We start from the raw sequence: 14,766 nt of genomic DNA, 5'->3' as shown, positions 1-14,766 counted from the left end.
TGCTCGTATACGAGAGGAGGCTTCATCACCGATCATGTACTGTACATGATTGAGCAGATTGAACATCTGAGCAAACTTAGCTTTTCATTGCATGAACAGTTAGGTAAGGATGCTATCCTCAATTTGCTATCAAAATCCTACCTATCATTCCTGAGTCATTACAGAATGATAAAGCCTGTAGTGAACTATCATGGTTTGCTAAGATTACTACAGACTATTAAGAAGGACCACCAGTTCTAGAAAGAGCCATACACATTATGGAAGGTTCATCAACAAGTCATCGATCCTCTAAGAGAGGAAAGAAAAAGAAGGTGCAAAAAAATCATGCCATCGATCCAAAGTAGAACAAAATATCAAAAGTTGATAAAAGCCAGATGGAATACTTCTTTTGTAAGAAGTTGAATCATTGAAAAAGAATTATCCTACATATATAGCTACCCTTGATCCAAACAGACCCAAGAACAAGAAAAGGAAGTAATCGATTGCTTTACAAGGTACTTTTATGATAACTCCTTGTAATTTCTCTATTTGTGATACTACAATCTGGGTATTGGATACTGAAAGTTCGATTAATATATGCAATTTATTGCAGGAACTATAGGTTAGTAGGAAGTTTAGAGAAAGCAAGCGGTTCCTGAACGTTGGAGATGGAAGTCTTGTTCCAGTTCTAGCTTTGAAAATTTTACAGTTTATTTTTAGTCTAGTAGTATCATGTTAGATGATTGTCATTATTGTCCTTCTTTTTTAATGAATATCATCTCTGTAGGCCTTTTGGCCAAACTTAATTTTAAGTTATAATAAAGGATGCTTTTTGTGATATCATTATGAATGATATTGTAATTATGTGAGGATAATTAAGATATGACATATACATATTATCACAATCTGTTGGTGTAATGTATACATCCAGTAAACATCCTAAAATAAAAAATATCAGTGAATCCTATCTTTGGCATTGTAGGCTTGGTCATGTGAACAAGAATAGGATTGACAGGTTAATTAAGGAGCGTGTCTTTGAGATAGATGATTGTGAATCATTATCCAGCTATGAATTCTGTCTACTTGGTAAGATGACTAAATCACCTTTTAAAAAAAAAGGAGAAAGAGCCAATGATGTCCCAGGTCTAATACATAGTGATGTATGTGGACCTATAAATATAGATGCCAGAAGAGGATACTACTACTTTATTATATTTACAGACGACCTATCAAGGTATGGATATGTCTATCTTATAAAATATAAATCATAATCATTTGAAATATTCAAATAATTCTGTAGTGAAGTAGAAAAATAGATTAGGAAGAGTATTAAGACTCTTCGATTAGATCGAGGAGGTGAATACCTCACCAGTGACTCCCTGATATATCTAGAAGAAAATAGAATTCTCTCATAGTGGACCCCTCCTGGAATACCACAATATAATGGAGTGTTTGAAAGAAGAAATCGAATCTTGCTAGATATGGTCTGATCCATGATGGGCTTTGTGAGTCTACCGATCTTCTTTTGGAGATATGCACTAGAAACTACCTACTATATTCTAAATAAGATGTCGACCAAGTCTGTCGATAAAACTCCATATGAGATATAGACTGGGCGTAAGCCGGTATTCTCACACCTTAGGATCTGGGTGTTAGATGTGTACCCTAGATGCCAGATCGGCTGACACATTCCTGTACAGTCTAAAGATAAATTTATAATTTTGATTATAAATGAATAAAAGGATTATTCTTCTATCACATTGTGTATATTGTGTCTGTGATACATCCTTTAAGTTAGTAGGAATATAAATTCATATTTTCAAGAGTTGAAAATTTAAGGCATAAATTTACATAACTAACTCATAAACAGCTCTTGACCATAGGATCATCACGAGGATGGTGATCGATGCGAAAGGTTAGTGTACGATTGCTTCCTTAGGATAGATGTGTCTTGAGTCTATGGTGTGGAGACACTGGAGCGAAAGTATAGGTATTCGTTGAGAACGAGAGTACTGAGCATGACCACTTCGAGCAATCATAAGGAAGTCTACCTTCTCGTCAATGACTAGCTCGATGTTGTAGTTGTGTGTCTAGTTCTTTGACCTGAGATGCATCGACAGCTCACCTTGAGTGTGTTATAGTTTGACTACACCATAACTCGATCTCTTAGCCATTCAGAACCCTGAGGTGTATGTTGGCTGTAGCATATTCATTGTAGGAACTAGGTCGCCCCAAGATGGGATCTATCAACCTTGGTAGATGAGAGGAGTAGTTTTATGATAATTAAAAGATCGAGTTCTTAAGCCCATAGTCATGGCAGAGTGAAATAATGAAAAAGAGTTTTTCATTAAAGTTTCATATCAGACTCGGATCGATCGATTAACTCATATGACTGATGTTGGGTTTGACGAGTTCACCTTAACCCTAATTCAGTCGGGACTCATGATAGAGGAGCTCAATCACACAGGTAACTGCACTGAGAGATTCATCTTTAGTTCTGATGGGTTGCCACTACATACTGTTCGGTGTCACTAGTGGATTTTGAGAGCAATTAGAATGATATTGATGATCGATCATTCTAATTGTCTGAATCAGAAGAGTTCTGGTCCATCGAAAGGAGTTTCGATGATGTCGATAATGAGATCACGACATGTCTCATTACCATACGGATTTGAACCTAACTGGGTCACACAAACAAGGGTTAGGGTCTGGATGTCATCAATTGGGCTAACTCAATTGATTTGGATAAGATCCAATTAGGTTCAAGGAAATCGTGCTAGCACACGATTGAACCTAACTTTCTTCTCATGTAATCTTTTCTATCTCTACTGAGCCAAATATAATTTGACTCATCTAGAGAATCTTGGAAAGGATTTTCTCAGTCTAAATGAAGCTTGTCTAGCTTAGAAAAAGCTTGTCTTAATTCATGAGATGAATTTAAGACAACACCTGCTAATTCCTAGCACCTATCAATTTTATTTTAGGACATCTGTCAAAAGTTGACATATGGGTCTTAAACTGAAGAGGGCTCATTGAAGGATTTTTATGGAGTGTCCACATGCCAAAACCCAATTGAATTGGGTGCCACAATCAAATTATGGCATGAGCCCAATTGGATTAAAGTGGGTGCCCCAAATGGATAAGAACCAAAGAGTCCTGATAAACATGGACTCTTTGGCGCCACCTTGATTGAGCTTATCCAATGTTGGTGCCAACTTAGGAGATATGGTGGGGTTCTTATCTGATATGATCAGATGATATCACTCCATCAATCAAATTTTTTTAAAATTTATTGGAATTTTCTGATTGGTTGAATGATGTGGCATTGTGCAGCATACAGGGTCTATATAAACCCTGCTGCGCCTAGGGTTTGTAGAAGAAATTATTTTATACATAACACCTAATAGCTGCCACCCCCTACTCTCTTCTCTATATCCTCTCTGCTCTCCTTCCTCCCCTCTTCATGTCTAAAGAGTTGGACGTCCATCTGGCAAAGATCCAAGGCGTGGTGATGCATGGAACAGAAGGCTGCAGGACATCTTCGACAGGCTGCTGCTCCAACTTTAGAAGGAGTTCTGAAGCACTTTCAAGTCAGATAAAGATCTAATTTTTGGAGCATAGATTCATGAGGAGAAGACTTTCAAGATCCTACCTAAGTGAATACTGATAGAGGCCAGGCACTTGCGTGGCTACATCAGAACCTCGGGCTGTGCAGAGATCATCTACAGGGTAATCAGATTACCCTTGAGGTATTTCTTCTTTCATCATAGTTTTAGATTTAATTTTAGATTTGAAATATCAGCTAATAAAATTAAATCTAGAGATTTAGATCTGAAATACATGTAGGATAAAAATTTTTAAATTTAATCCACCCTAGATTTGGTGAAATCTGGAAGATCCTACGAGGAAAAGTGATTTTCCTCCCTTCAAGTGGTATCAGAGCCAGGTTGTTGGCTCTATTTCAGATCTATTTTAGATCTAATTTTAATTTTAATTTATCTGATATTAAAGGATTTTAGATATCATATTAGATATGATAGGATCTAAAATCAAAATATTTAAAATTAAATCTAAGAAGATCTAACATGCATAAGATGCATGACTAGACTAGGATTAGTTGAATCCATGAATGGTCTTAAGTTTTATATTTTAATGAGATTAAAATATATATTAAATTTAATTTATTATTTATTTTTCTAATATTGTAAGTGTTATAATCATATCAAAAAATAGAAAATAAAATTTTAATTTTTTCATAAAATTGATCTGCAGCATGCCTAGACTAGTTGTAAAATTGTTCTAGTAACTTATCTACAATAGATTTAATTTTGAATAGTTCAATTTAAATCTTATTTTTTAGATATTATATGTGATGTATCAGATCTGAAAGTATATTAATTAGATTAATTTTTAATATATGAGATGTATGCAAAGTATGTATTAGTTAGATCTTAAATTGTATATATGATATGTTAATTTAGATCTAACTAGTTTTGTAGTTAAATTTATATTTCTGATTAAGGTGTTCCTCATGACCGTCCGATCATAAGAACAAAGTAGAGTTTTAATATCCTCTCTTCCCATTCAATGGGGTGTTTATATGACATGTAGGGGTGCCGCGCGTTCATCCTTAATCAGAAATCAAAACTTATTTTTCTACAAAACCTTAGATCCTGAAACCCTAAGATTTATTTTATATGCTTTGTTTATGAACCTAAACTTAATTAATGAATTAAGCTTATAAAATTAAGTTAGGTCTAAAATTAAAAATTTCAGATCTAAGATATTTTCATAAAATTAGGTTCGGGCTTGGGTAGCTCAATTAGGTCTAGCGGTTGATCAAATCAAATCAAGAGTTGGTTAGGTGGGATTATGAAAGCTAATAATTGACCAGCCTAATAGGATTAAGTCTGGATCAGGGTCGAATCACATTTAGATGTGACTCAATCAAGTTAAGACCTAATTTGGCTCAGTGGTTAGAGCCTGGATTGTAGGCTAACCCAATTAGTTCTTGTTCGATAATTTGGTGTCTAAGGTAAGTTGGGCAGATGCAACCGACTGGTTTTTAATTGGGAGCTACTCGATTTGAATGCATTCTTGTCGAGTTAATGGCATATCCCTCCCACCGGTCTCACTTACCTAACCACATGTGTCGACTCAGTTCTGATTTGAGGTGGCTAACATTTCGAGCTAACCCATGCCACTAGGTTAGTCATAATTGTTATGACTATGTCAAGTCAAGTTTAATGGGACCTAAATATAAATCTTCCTAAGAAAATATTAAGTCCAGGTCTTCCACCATTGTGGATGTGCAGGCCCTTTCCGGGGTTGATTGTTCTCGGCTGGTTACAGTGGCTCAGTTGAACCGAAAAGATGCAACCATGTCCATTAGGCATTGGATGCTACGGATTAGAGGATGGGTTGGGCTCAATATTTTGGATATGGTGAGGGATCCAATCAGAAATCTAGTTCATGCAAATGGTGGGTTTGACTTAACTAAGGATTGGAGCAATATCTCGAACACGATGAGCTTCATGAATTAGAGATCAAGTTTTGGGTGCACCATGATTAGAGAATCATTGGACAAGAGTTGTCCACTCATCGGTTGACCCATCATCAATAACTGTTAGGTGAGGTGGTGAGCCAGTCGGTGAGACCGCACCATCCACTAAAAATCACTGATCATGGAGATTTTCACATCTCTACCAAGAGAGTGTAGGGATCTGAGAAAATAATGGGAGCCTAATTTATTTAAAAATAAAAATATTAAACAAATTGGTTGAGTCTGATTACAAAATCTAACTAGAAACTTTTGACTTTCTACAGAAAATATGTCTGCCTCAAACCCCCTAACCAAAACTCTAGACACCCATAGACTGATTGGACCCAATTTCAAGGACTGGTTGAGGAACTACAGAATTATTCTGAATTCCAAAAAATTGACTCATGTCTTGGACCAGGACCCACCTGCCATACCAGTACATCCGACTGCTGAACAGAGAGCATCTCTGGAAAAGTGGATGGATGATGATAACAAAGCAAGGTACTACATATTGGGTGCAATGTCTGATGACTTACAGTGCCAACATAAGAATATTTTGACTACCCGCCAAATATTGGCTCACCTACAAGAGTTGTTTGGTGAACAGAGTCGCACGGCCAAGTATCAAGTCTGTCAAAGACCTTTTAAGGCCAAGATGCATGATGGGCAGTCAGTCCAAGATCATTGTTTGATAATGATCAAGGATCTGAGGAGCTTGAGAAGCTCGGTATCATCTTAATAAAGATTTTCAGATTGATGTGATCCTTCAGTCCTTGTCCGATGCATATGGTCAGTTCATCATGAACTTCCATATGCATAAGATGCAGTGTACCTTGGCCGAGTTAATGAACATGCTGGTTATGGCTGAGCTTTCTATGAAGGGTTCAAAAGGCTCATTCTTACTGTGGAGCAGACTTTTCAAAAAGTCTTTGGAAAGAAAAAGAAGTTTGTGAAGAAGTAAAAGGTAGATGGCAAGAAGAAGAAGACAGAACCGAAAAAGAAGGCTGCTGATAAGGAAAAATATTTTCACTGCCAATCAGACAGTCATTGGAAGCGGAACTATCCTCAGTACCTGGCCACTCTGAAGAACAAGAAGGATGGTCCTTCTGGAGGTATGCTCATTTTAGAGTCTAATCTTACGGTTTCTTCTGCATCTAGTTGGGTGCTTGACTCTGGTTCTAGTGCTCATTTGTGCACTTCTATGCAGGGTCTTGAAGAGTGCAAGAGGCTGAGGGATGGGGAGATGATCCTATGCATCAGAAACGGAGCAAGAGTTGCTGCTGTGGCCGTAGGAACCTACCCTCTGTGATTACCGTTAGGATTAGATTTAGTTTTAAGAGATGTTATTATGTGCCTGCAGCAAGCAAGAATTTAATTTATGTTTCATGTTTAGCATAAGAAGGCTATGTGATTAGCTTTCATAAGGACATTGTAATATTTTTTATAAAAATAATTATTGGTGCAGAATTCCATCGAAGTCGGAGAAGCTGGAGCTGGGATGACCACGGCTGCCGTCGGACCAGTAAAGAAAGTCTAAACTGGAGTTGGGGGTGCTCCGGCAAGACCCTCGATGCTCAAGTCAGTACTCTGCTTCAACAGAAATGGAGTGCTCAAGCAAAAATTTGACAGAGTTTTGAGATAAATTACCAGCTTAGAGAAGAACGTATTTGGGGTCCTTATTTATAGACGGAGGGCATAACTAACTGACAGTGATGTCTGTAATCGTCTGGTAGTGGACCGTTCAGAGCTGCGTGGAGTTTGTTACGGAGAGTAGTGGCGTCAGGGGTCATTCAGAGCCACGTGGAGCTTGTTGTGGAGAGTAGAGTGGTGTCCATTGTCGGGACTTGCCAGAGAGTGGTGGAGCTACATGGAATCCATTGCAGAGAGTGGAGCAGGATGGCGGCTCTTGTCGTGGCTTGTTAGAGAGTGGTGGAATCGCATGGAATCCATTGCAGTGAGTGGAGTAAGGTAGTGGCCCTTGTTGTGGCTTGCCAGAGAGTTTAGACCTATCGACTGAAGCTCGGTTGGGATGCCTGATGGAGTAGAATGGCTCTTTATATCATCATTCTAGAGAGGCTCGGATGTTTCGAGGTCGCTGATGAATCTACTATTGTCGGATCCTTCAGGTGCTGACGTTTCAGGCAGAGTCACCTGCTGTAGGAGCTCGAATGGAGATTTTTTTACTGACGAAGTCCGGAGAAGTCCGATCGCTAGGGAAGTCCATCTAGATTTATCTGATGTGGAAGCTCATCCGAAGATTGTCCGCTGGGGAAGTCCGATTTTATGAGGAGCCTGGTAGAGATCGGTCGGCAATGGACTTCGGATAGTGCTGGGGAGGCTCGGTAGACATCGGAGGCGATCGACTATCGCAGGGACCCAGTCATAGAAGCTCGTCCGTCACAGAAGCTCGTCCGTTACAGAAGCTCGTCCGAAATCCACCGCTGGAGAAGTTCAGACGGGCTTCGGTTCTCGTGAGAGGTCGAAAGGGGGCCATTTATTGTAGGAGCTCGAGTGAGGACCAGTTTCGTGGAAGCTCAGAGCAGTGTCCCACTGTAGAAGTTCATCCAGAGCCCACTCGCTATGGAGTTGCACGGCTGGAGTCTACCTGTAACAGAAGTTCGGAAGAAATTTGCTTATAGTAGATATCTGGGGTAGACAACCCACTATAGGAGTTCGGAGTAGACCATTTGTAGCAGATGTTCGGCTCTCGCGGGAGCTCGATTAGGATCGGGAGGCGGTCGACCACCGTAGAAACTTGGAAGGAGTTTGGTTACTATAGAAATCTCATTGTTGGGGATGCTCGGATGCTGACGAAGCCCGAAAGAAGTTCGGAGTAGGGTCGTCCTGGCCGGAAGAAGTCCGGGAGAGACTCGGGGAATGGTTGGCTGCTGTAGGAGGTTGACTGTCAGTGAGGCCCAGAGGGCCTTTGGGGCGCCCGGTGGGTGAACGCAGAAGTCCATTGTTGGAGAAGTCGGACGGTCGAGGGAGTTCGGAGAGGCACCACATACAAGGTCGGGAGCCGGAAGAGCCCCGAAGGATCGGTCTTTACAAACATCAATCAGGGGGGTATTTTATACCCAACACCAGTCCCCCTACTTTCGAGTTCGAGTTCCGAATGAAGGAAGTACAAAAAAATTCTCACGGTCGAAGCTGCTCTCCTCGATTTCCACACTCGATGGTTGCCAGGTATTTTGACGTTCGGCATGCTGGTACTAGAGCCTTTTCGAAAAAGGTTTCTTCTTTTTGGAATTCCTGTCGGGGCATGGCTCTAGGTACAGCATAATAATGACTTGTTAGCTGCAGCCATTTCCAACAGTCTATCGAGGTGAGTGGGACACGCGGCGAGTGCAGGCCAGCCAGAGGAGATCCGCAATCATTATTGCACCAGATCCCGGGGTCTATTTAAACATGTTCTCCTCCTTCAGGGGTTCCACCTTGCTTGAAAGAATCCCTCGGTTCCCCTCTTCTTCCCCGAGAGCTCCAGCTTCCTCTAGCATCCTTCCCGGCCTTAGGCATCCTCCGGGTCGACCTCCATCATCCTTGCCGTCTCCCTACACTCCTGGGGTCAATCTAGGTCAGTTCCGAAACTTTCTGATATTTTTCCATCCTTTTTCTTCATATTCTATTCATTTAGCTTTCTCGGGGACCTATTTGCTATTTTTCTAATTTTTGGATTTTTGTGGCTTCCATTTGATCCAAAATATCCTCTGATATCTCCTCTTCTAGCAGTTCTAGGAGTTCGTCAGCCCCAGTTCCCATAGTACTGGTACCATAGACGAACCCATAGCTAGGACCGAACCCTGTCTGGCCTTTGCACCGGACACCATCCTCGCTCCTTGACTCCGGATGAACTCTCACTGATAAGGATTCAGTATGGAGTTCCTCTGGAGTACGAGCTGGAACTTTCGGGCCATCTGACCGGGCTAGCACCCCTCCTCCCGACCGCTTCTATCTGTACCAGGAGGCCTTCCTGCCGGACTTCGGCTTCCACTGCCATCCTTTATCGTTGCTCTCTTTCATTTTTTGAATATTTCTCTAGTTTCCGTCGTGCCGAACTCCTTTAGGTTTTTGATAGGGTTTCTTTCTCTTTGTAGTTTAGCCAAAGTTCGGCCGACTCTTTCTTTATTTAGAACTTCTACACCTTCAAGCGCCATCCCTCGACAAAAGATTGGTGGTACTTCTCCCCCAGTTCGGTAGAAAGGGGTTGCTGAAAGGGCCCCCTCTTCTGTCCATAACTAGAAGGAGAAGTTCTTCTATGTCCGATGCCCGACCTTGGAGCTAGGATTACCCCTTGGGGCTCCCTGAGGGATTCCATCCGCTGGGCTTCTACCCTGAAAAGGGAGACCTCAAGGCCTCCAAAAAGCTCGAGGCCTATCAAGCCCCCCTCCTCCCTGACCTTCTGAGGGAACAACTTTTGTTCAACGTCGGCCTGAGCCCCCTTAACCCTACCGGTATCTCTCCCTCTCTTTTTTTTTCTTCTTTTTTTTTTTTTTTGCTTCCCCTTCTTCTTGTTCCATTTCGGAGCCATGCTAATTTTCTTTTATCGCAGACATGGATGCAAGCGTGGCTCGGAGGTTAGCCCAGGGTCTCAAGACCCACAAGAGAAAAGATGCCTCAACTTCGGGGTCGGTGAAGAAAGCCAGGACAGAAGGGACAAGCTCGACCGCACCTGCTCCGATGCCCGTCACCGTTGAAGCCCTTCCATGCTGAACCCGAAGTCCCCGAGCTCCTTCACAGAGCCCCCGACTGAGGGTCCCATTTTGGAGGTTCGTCCCGAGGGGGCACCTGGGGTCGAAGGGAGGAGGAGAAAGAAGACCTGGCTGGAGGAGTCGCAGTCGCAGGGCTACTGCCGAGGGGGCCGACGGCTCCAGGAAGACCTGGGAGAAAATCCTTCAATAATAAGACTTAATAAAGAGGCTGGTCAAAGGGTGATTCTGCCCGAGGTAGTTGAGAGGATCTCCTGTCGATCCTGAGCTGCGGGTCTGGGACTCTCTAGGATCTTTCTCGAAGTAGGTTAACTCATCTTTTTCCTTCTTCCTGCTTCTTTAATTTATTCTTCAGCCCTTATGTCGACTCTCCGACCCTTCTTGCAGATTGGGCACCAGCTCGTCGCCAACGTCGAAGCGGCGAAGATCGCCAAGAAGGAGGCAGCTCAGGCAGAAGAGGGTCCCTAGCCAGGGCTGCCGCCTTGAGGAGAAGATCGTCGAGGTCCTAAGCCTCCAAGAGGTACTGGAAAAGGAGGGACAAACCTCATCTGATCTGAGGACTGCCTTGGAGGAGGAGAGAGGGAAGGCTGAGGCCGAGGTCTCCGCATTAAGGGCACAGGTCTCTGAGTTGAAGGAGCAGGTTTTCGAGTTGAAAGTGCGGATTCGTCTCTGTCTCGGAGGCAAGGGCTCGAGCAGTGGAGAGTTCAAAGCCTCCCCCGAGATGGAGGATCTGAAGGTCCTGTTCGGCCAGGATACCTTCATCAAGGGGTTTGAGCTCTGCCAAGAGAAGGTGGCTGGGAGGTTTTCCCAGTTGGATCTCGGCTTCTGGATGAGGTGTCCGATGATGAAGCCAGACCATTCGAAGTCGCTGGGTCCTCTTCCAGTCGGGACCTCGTCGACTGTCGTGGCCGCGCTGACGATCTTTCGGGACACCGACCCCCTCTACTTCTGCCCCAGAGGTCCGGAACCTCTAGTTTTATATTTTTTCCTTTGTGGTGATTTTTCTCTCATTCTCTTGTACTTGAAATTTATTTGATCAATGAAGCAGATTCGTCTTTACGGAGGGTCCCTCCTCCTTTTTTCTTTGTATTCTTTTCCTTTTTTTTGTCTTCTTGCATTAATTTGAGTCGTGGCACTCTTGTCCTCCAACGACAGTGTCTTGCCGAAGCTCTTCCCCTGCCAGAGGGTATTCCCTTGAAGTCGATGATACGAGACCTCCAAAGGAAAGTTCGTCAGTTGACAAGAAATCCAAGAAGCTGGAAGACGAACTTCACCGGCTGAAGGAGAGCCATTCAGAGGCCACCCGGAGGCTACTGCTTTCGGGACCTCCACAAGAAAAGTTTCATGGAATACACCAAAAGAAAGCCGACTTCATTACAGAGCTTGAGAACTCCAAAAATTGCCAGCGATCGGTCTTGGACTCAGGCTCCCAAGATCAGCTCCCTTAATGTCGAGCTGGCGGCCGCACGGGAGAAGATCAGCCAGTTGGAAGGGAGCTCGTCCCGGCTCACAGTCTAGACTAACCATGATCAAGACTGGTCGAAGAGGTTCTCCGACCTTCAAAAATAGCTGCAGGATGCCGAGGCGACTTACGATGCCTACGAGTCGGCTGGAGCAGACAAATAGAGGACTATCGAAGGAGGCTCCAGACGGTGACTGACGAAGTTCTCCCCTTCAGAGGGGCTGTCCGAGAGAGTCCAGCCTGTTCCTGCACAAGTTCTGATGAGCTTTGCTCCTTGAGGGGACTATGGCGAACTGTCTGTAGCCCTTGGGTGGGAGGAAGTCGAATTACGGTGGCTGAAAGTTCAGCTGGTCCACGAGCAGCAGGCAGTCAAGGATGCTGAGGCGGAGTCCGAGGTCTTGAGGAGGAGGCTTTGAGAGTTAGAGGATGAGCACCGTGGTTCCACCGGATGTTCCAGGATATGCTGCTGAAAAAGATGAAACTAGAAGAGGAAGTCGAAAATTTAAGGCAATCCATAGCAAGGGCCGGAATCGAGAGCTCGAAGTTGAAGAAACTGGGCTTCCTTAGAGCCTCTTTTTCTTCTTTCTTTTTTTTATTTTTTTGGCCTTTAAGGCTTTGTAACATGTACTTCACCAACAAAATGAAAATGAAATTATCTATTACCTTGTCCATTCTGGTATTAAATGGTTGTTTACCAAACCCCATTTGTCTTCCATCTTGTTTGGCATCGACGTAGTTTGTAATCCCTGCCAGTTCTTGCTTTGAGTCATCATTCACCAAACTTCTTTTGTCTTCCATCTTGTTCGTTGCGACGTAGTTTGAAGGTTCCTCATCGTCGTCGTGTCGATTTGCCCTTAGGGACTAGAGATTTTCAACAAGGGTTTTCTCTCTCATCGAGATGAGGTCCCTTGTGCCTTTGATGTAGTTCGTTTTTCTCCTATCGCCTGTGTAGTTTGTCGCTTTTTCTTTTCATCTCCCTTTTCTTCTGTGTTTGAGTGAGGGTCTTCCCTCTGCTCTTGACGGGGTCATGAGAGTGTAGAGGAGTCATTAAGAAGCTTTCCTCCTTATCGATCAATCAGTTTTTGTTTGCATCGGGATGAGGTCCTCCCCTTGTTCCCGACAGTCGATTTAGCTGTGTCAGGATGAGGTTCTCCTCTGTTCCTAACAAGGCTATGGGGGCACATAAGGGCCGTTGTGAGGGCCTCTCCCCCCATCCGATCTTTAAGAAATCAGGCCTTCGACTTTGCTCATGTTAGGATGAGGTTCTCCTTCTGTTCCTAACAAGGCTGTGGGGGTACATAAGGCCATTGTAAGGGCCTCTCCCCCCATCCGATCTTTAAGAAATCGGGCCTTCGGCTTTGGTCATGTTAGGACGAGGTTCTCCTCCTGTTTCTAACAAGGCTAGGGGGCACATAAGGGCCGTTGTAAGGGCCTCTCCCCCATCCGGTCTTTAAGAAATCAGCCTTCGGCTTTGCTCATGTTAGGATGAGGTTCTCCTCCTGTTCCTAACAAGGCTGTGGGGGCACATAAGGGCGTTGTAAGGGTCTCTCCCCCTTCGATCTTTAAGAAATCGGGCCTTCGACTTTGCTCATGTTAGGATGAGGTTCTCCTCCTGTTCCTAACAAGGCTGTGGGGCACATAAGGGCCGTTGTAAGGGCCTCTCCCCCATCGATCTTTAGAAAACAGACCTTCGACTTTGCTCATGTTAGGATGAGGTTCTCCTCCTGTTCCTAACAAGGCTGTGGGGGCACATAAGGACCGTTGTAAGGGCCTCTCCCCCCATCCGGTCTTTAAGAAATCAGGCCTTCGACTTTGCTCATGTTAGGACGAGGTTCTCCTCCTGTTCCTAACACGCTTAGTTTTGTTTGTATGGGGAGTTATCTCCCATCGTTATAAGCTCATACCAAAAGAAAGAATGCGCAAATATGAAGAGAATTTTTATTCAGGGCAAAGTTGTTGGTAATACATTCATAGATTTTTCAAACCCTATAACCGCGGAAGGTCTGCTCCCCGTCGGGTCCCCCCGAGACTGGAGTTGATAATCCCAATTGGAGGTCGATCTTCTGGCTGCTCCTCCCTCCTTGGTAGTTCCGGCTGCGACAGGCCCTAGGCCGATCTTCCTTCCTTCAGGTCGGCGTCGAATGAATCTGTCGAGCTGACCTCATCTGATGAGCTCCTCGATCTCATCTCGGAGCTAATACACTCCTCCGTATCATGGCATGGTCACAATGATAGAGGCAGAATTTGTTCGGGTTGTGCTTTCCGTGGTGCGAGCCATCCTCTCCGGCCTTGGGAGCTGCTCCCTAACCTCCATCAACACTTGAGTTTTCGATGTGTTGAGAGGGGCGTAGCTATGGAATCTCCCGGAAGGGAGCCTCACCGAACTCGACATCTGGACTTCTCTGTTTACGAGCTGGGGAGGAGTCCGGGTGCGCCTGTGCCCGGGAGGAGTTCGAGAGCGTGGCCGAGCTTCACTCGGCCCTTTTTCAACTACGGGCTTGCTCGAGTCTCTCGCCTGCCGCTCTCTCACGGTCTCCTCATCCTTCATCTTGAAGGCTTCTTCTGCTCGGGCATATCCTTCGGCCCGAGCAGCAAATCGACAAAATCCCTGGGGTACTTCTTTTCCAAGGAGAACAGAAGGTCGTTCTTCTGAAGGCCGCCTTTCAGAGCGGCCATCGCGATCGATTGGTCCAAGTTTCGGACCTCCAATGCAGCGACATTGAAATGGTTGACGTAAGCCGGATGGATTCCCCCTCCCTTTGCTTGATGTTGATGAGGACTCCGAACCTCTCCGGGATGCCGGCTGCTAACAAAATGAGCCGCGAACTGGTGGCTCATCTACTCAAAGGAAAAGATGGTACCCGACTTCAATACGAGTACCAGTTCCTTGCTGCTCCCTTTAGGGTGGATGGAAAAGCTCAGCACAGAATGGCGTCTAGCGCGCCATGGAGCAGCATCATTGTCCGGAAGGCCTCTAGGTGGTCGACCGGTCTGAGGTCCCGTCATAGCTTTCGAATTGGGGAGCTTGAAGTTTGGCAGGATCGGTTCCTGCATGATCATTTGAGAGAAGGGAGGGT

Source organism: Elaeis guineensis, chromosome 2 (genome assembly GCF_000442705.2).
Source record: "Elaeis guineensis isolate ETL-2024a chromosome 2, EG11, whole genome shotgun sequence".
Lineage (NCBI taxonomy): Eukaryota > Viridiplantae > Streptophyta > Magnoliopsida > Arecales > Arecaceae > Elaeis > Elaeis guineensis.
This window is presented reverse-complemented; position numbering follows the sequence as displayed.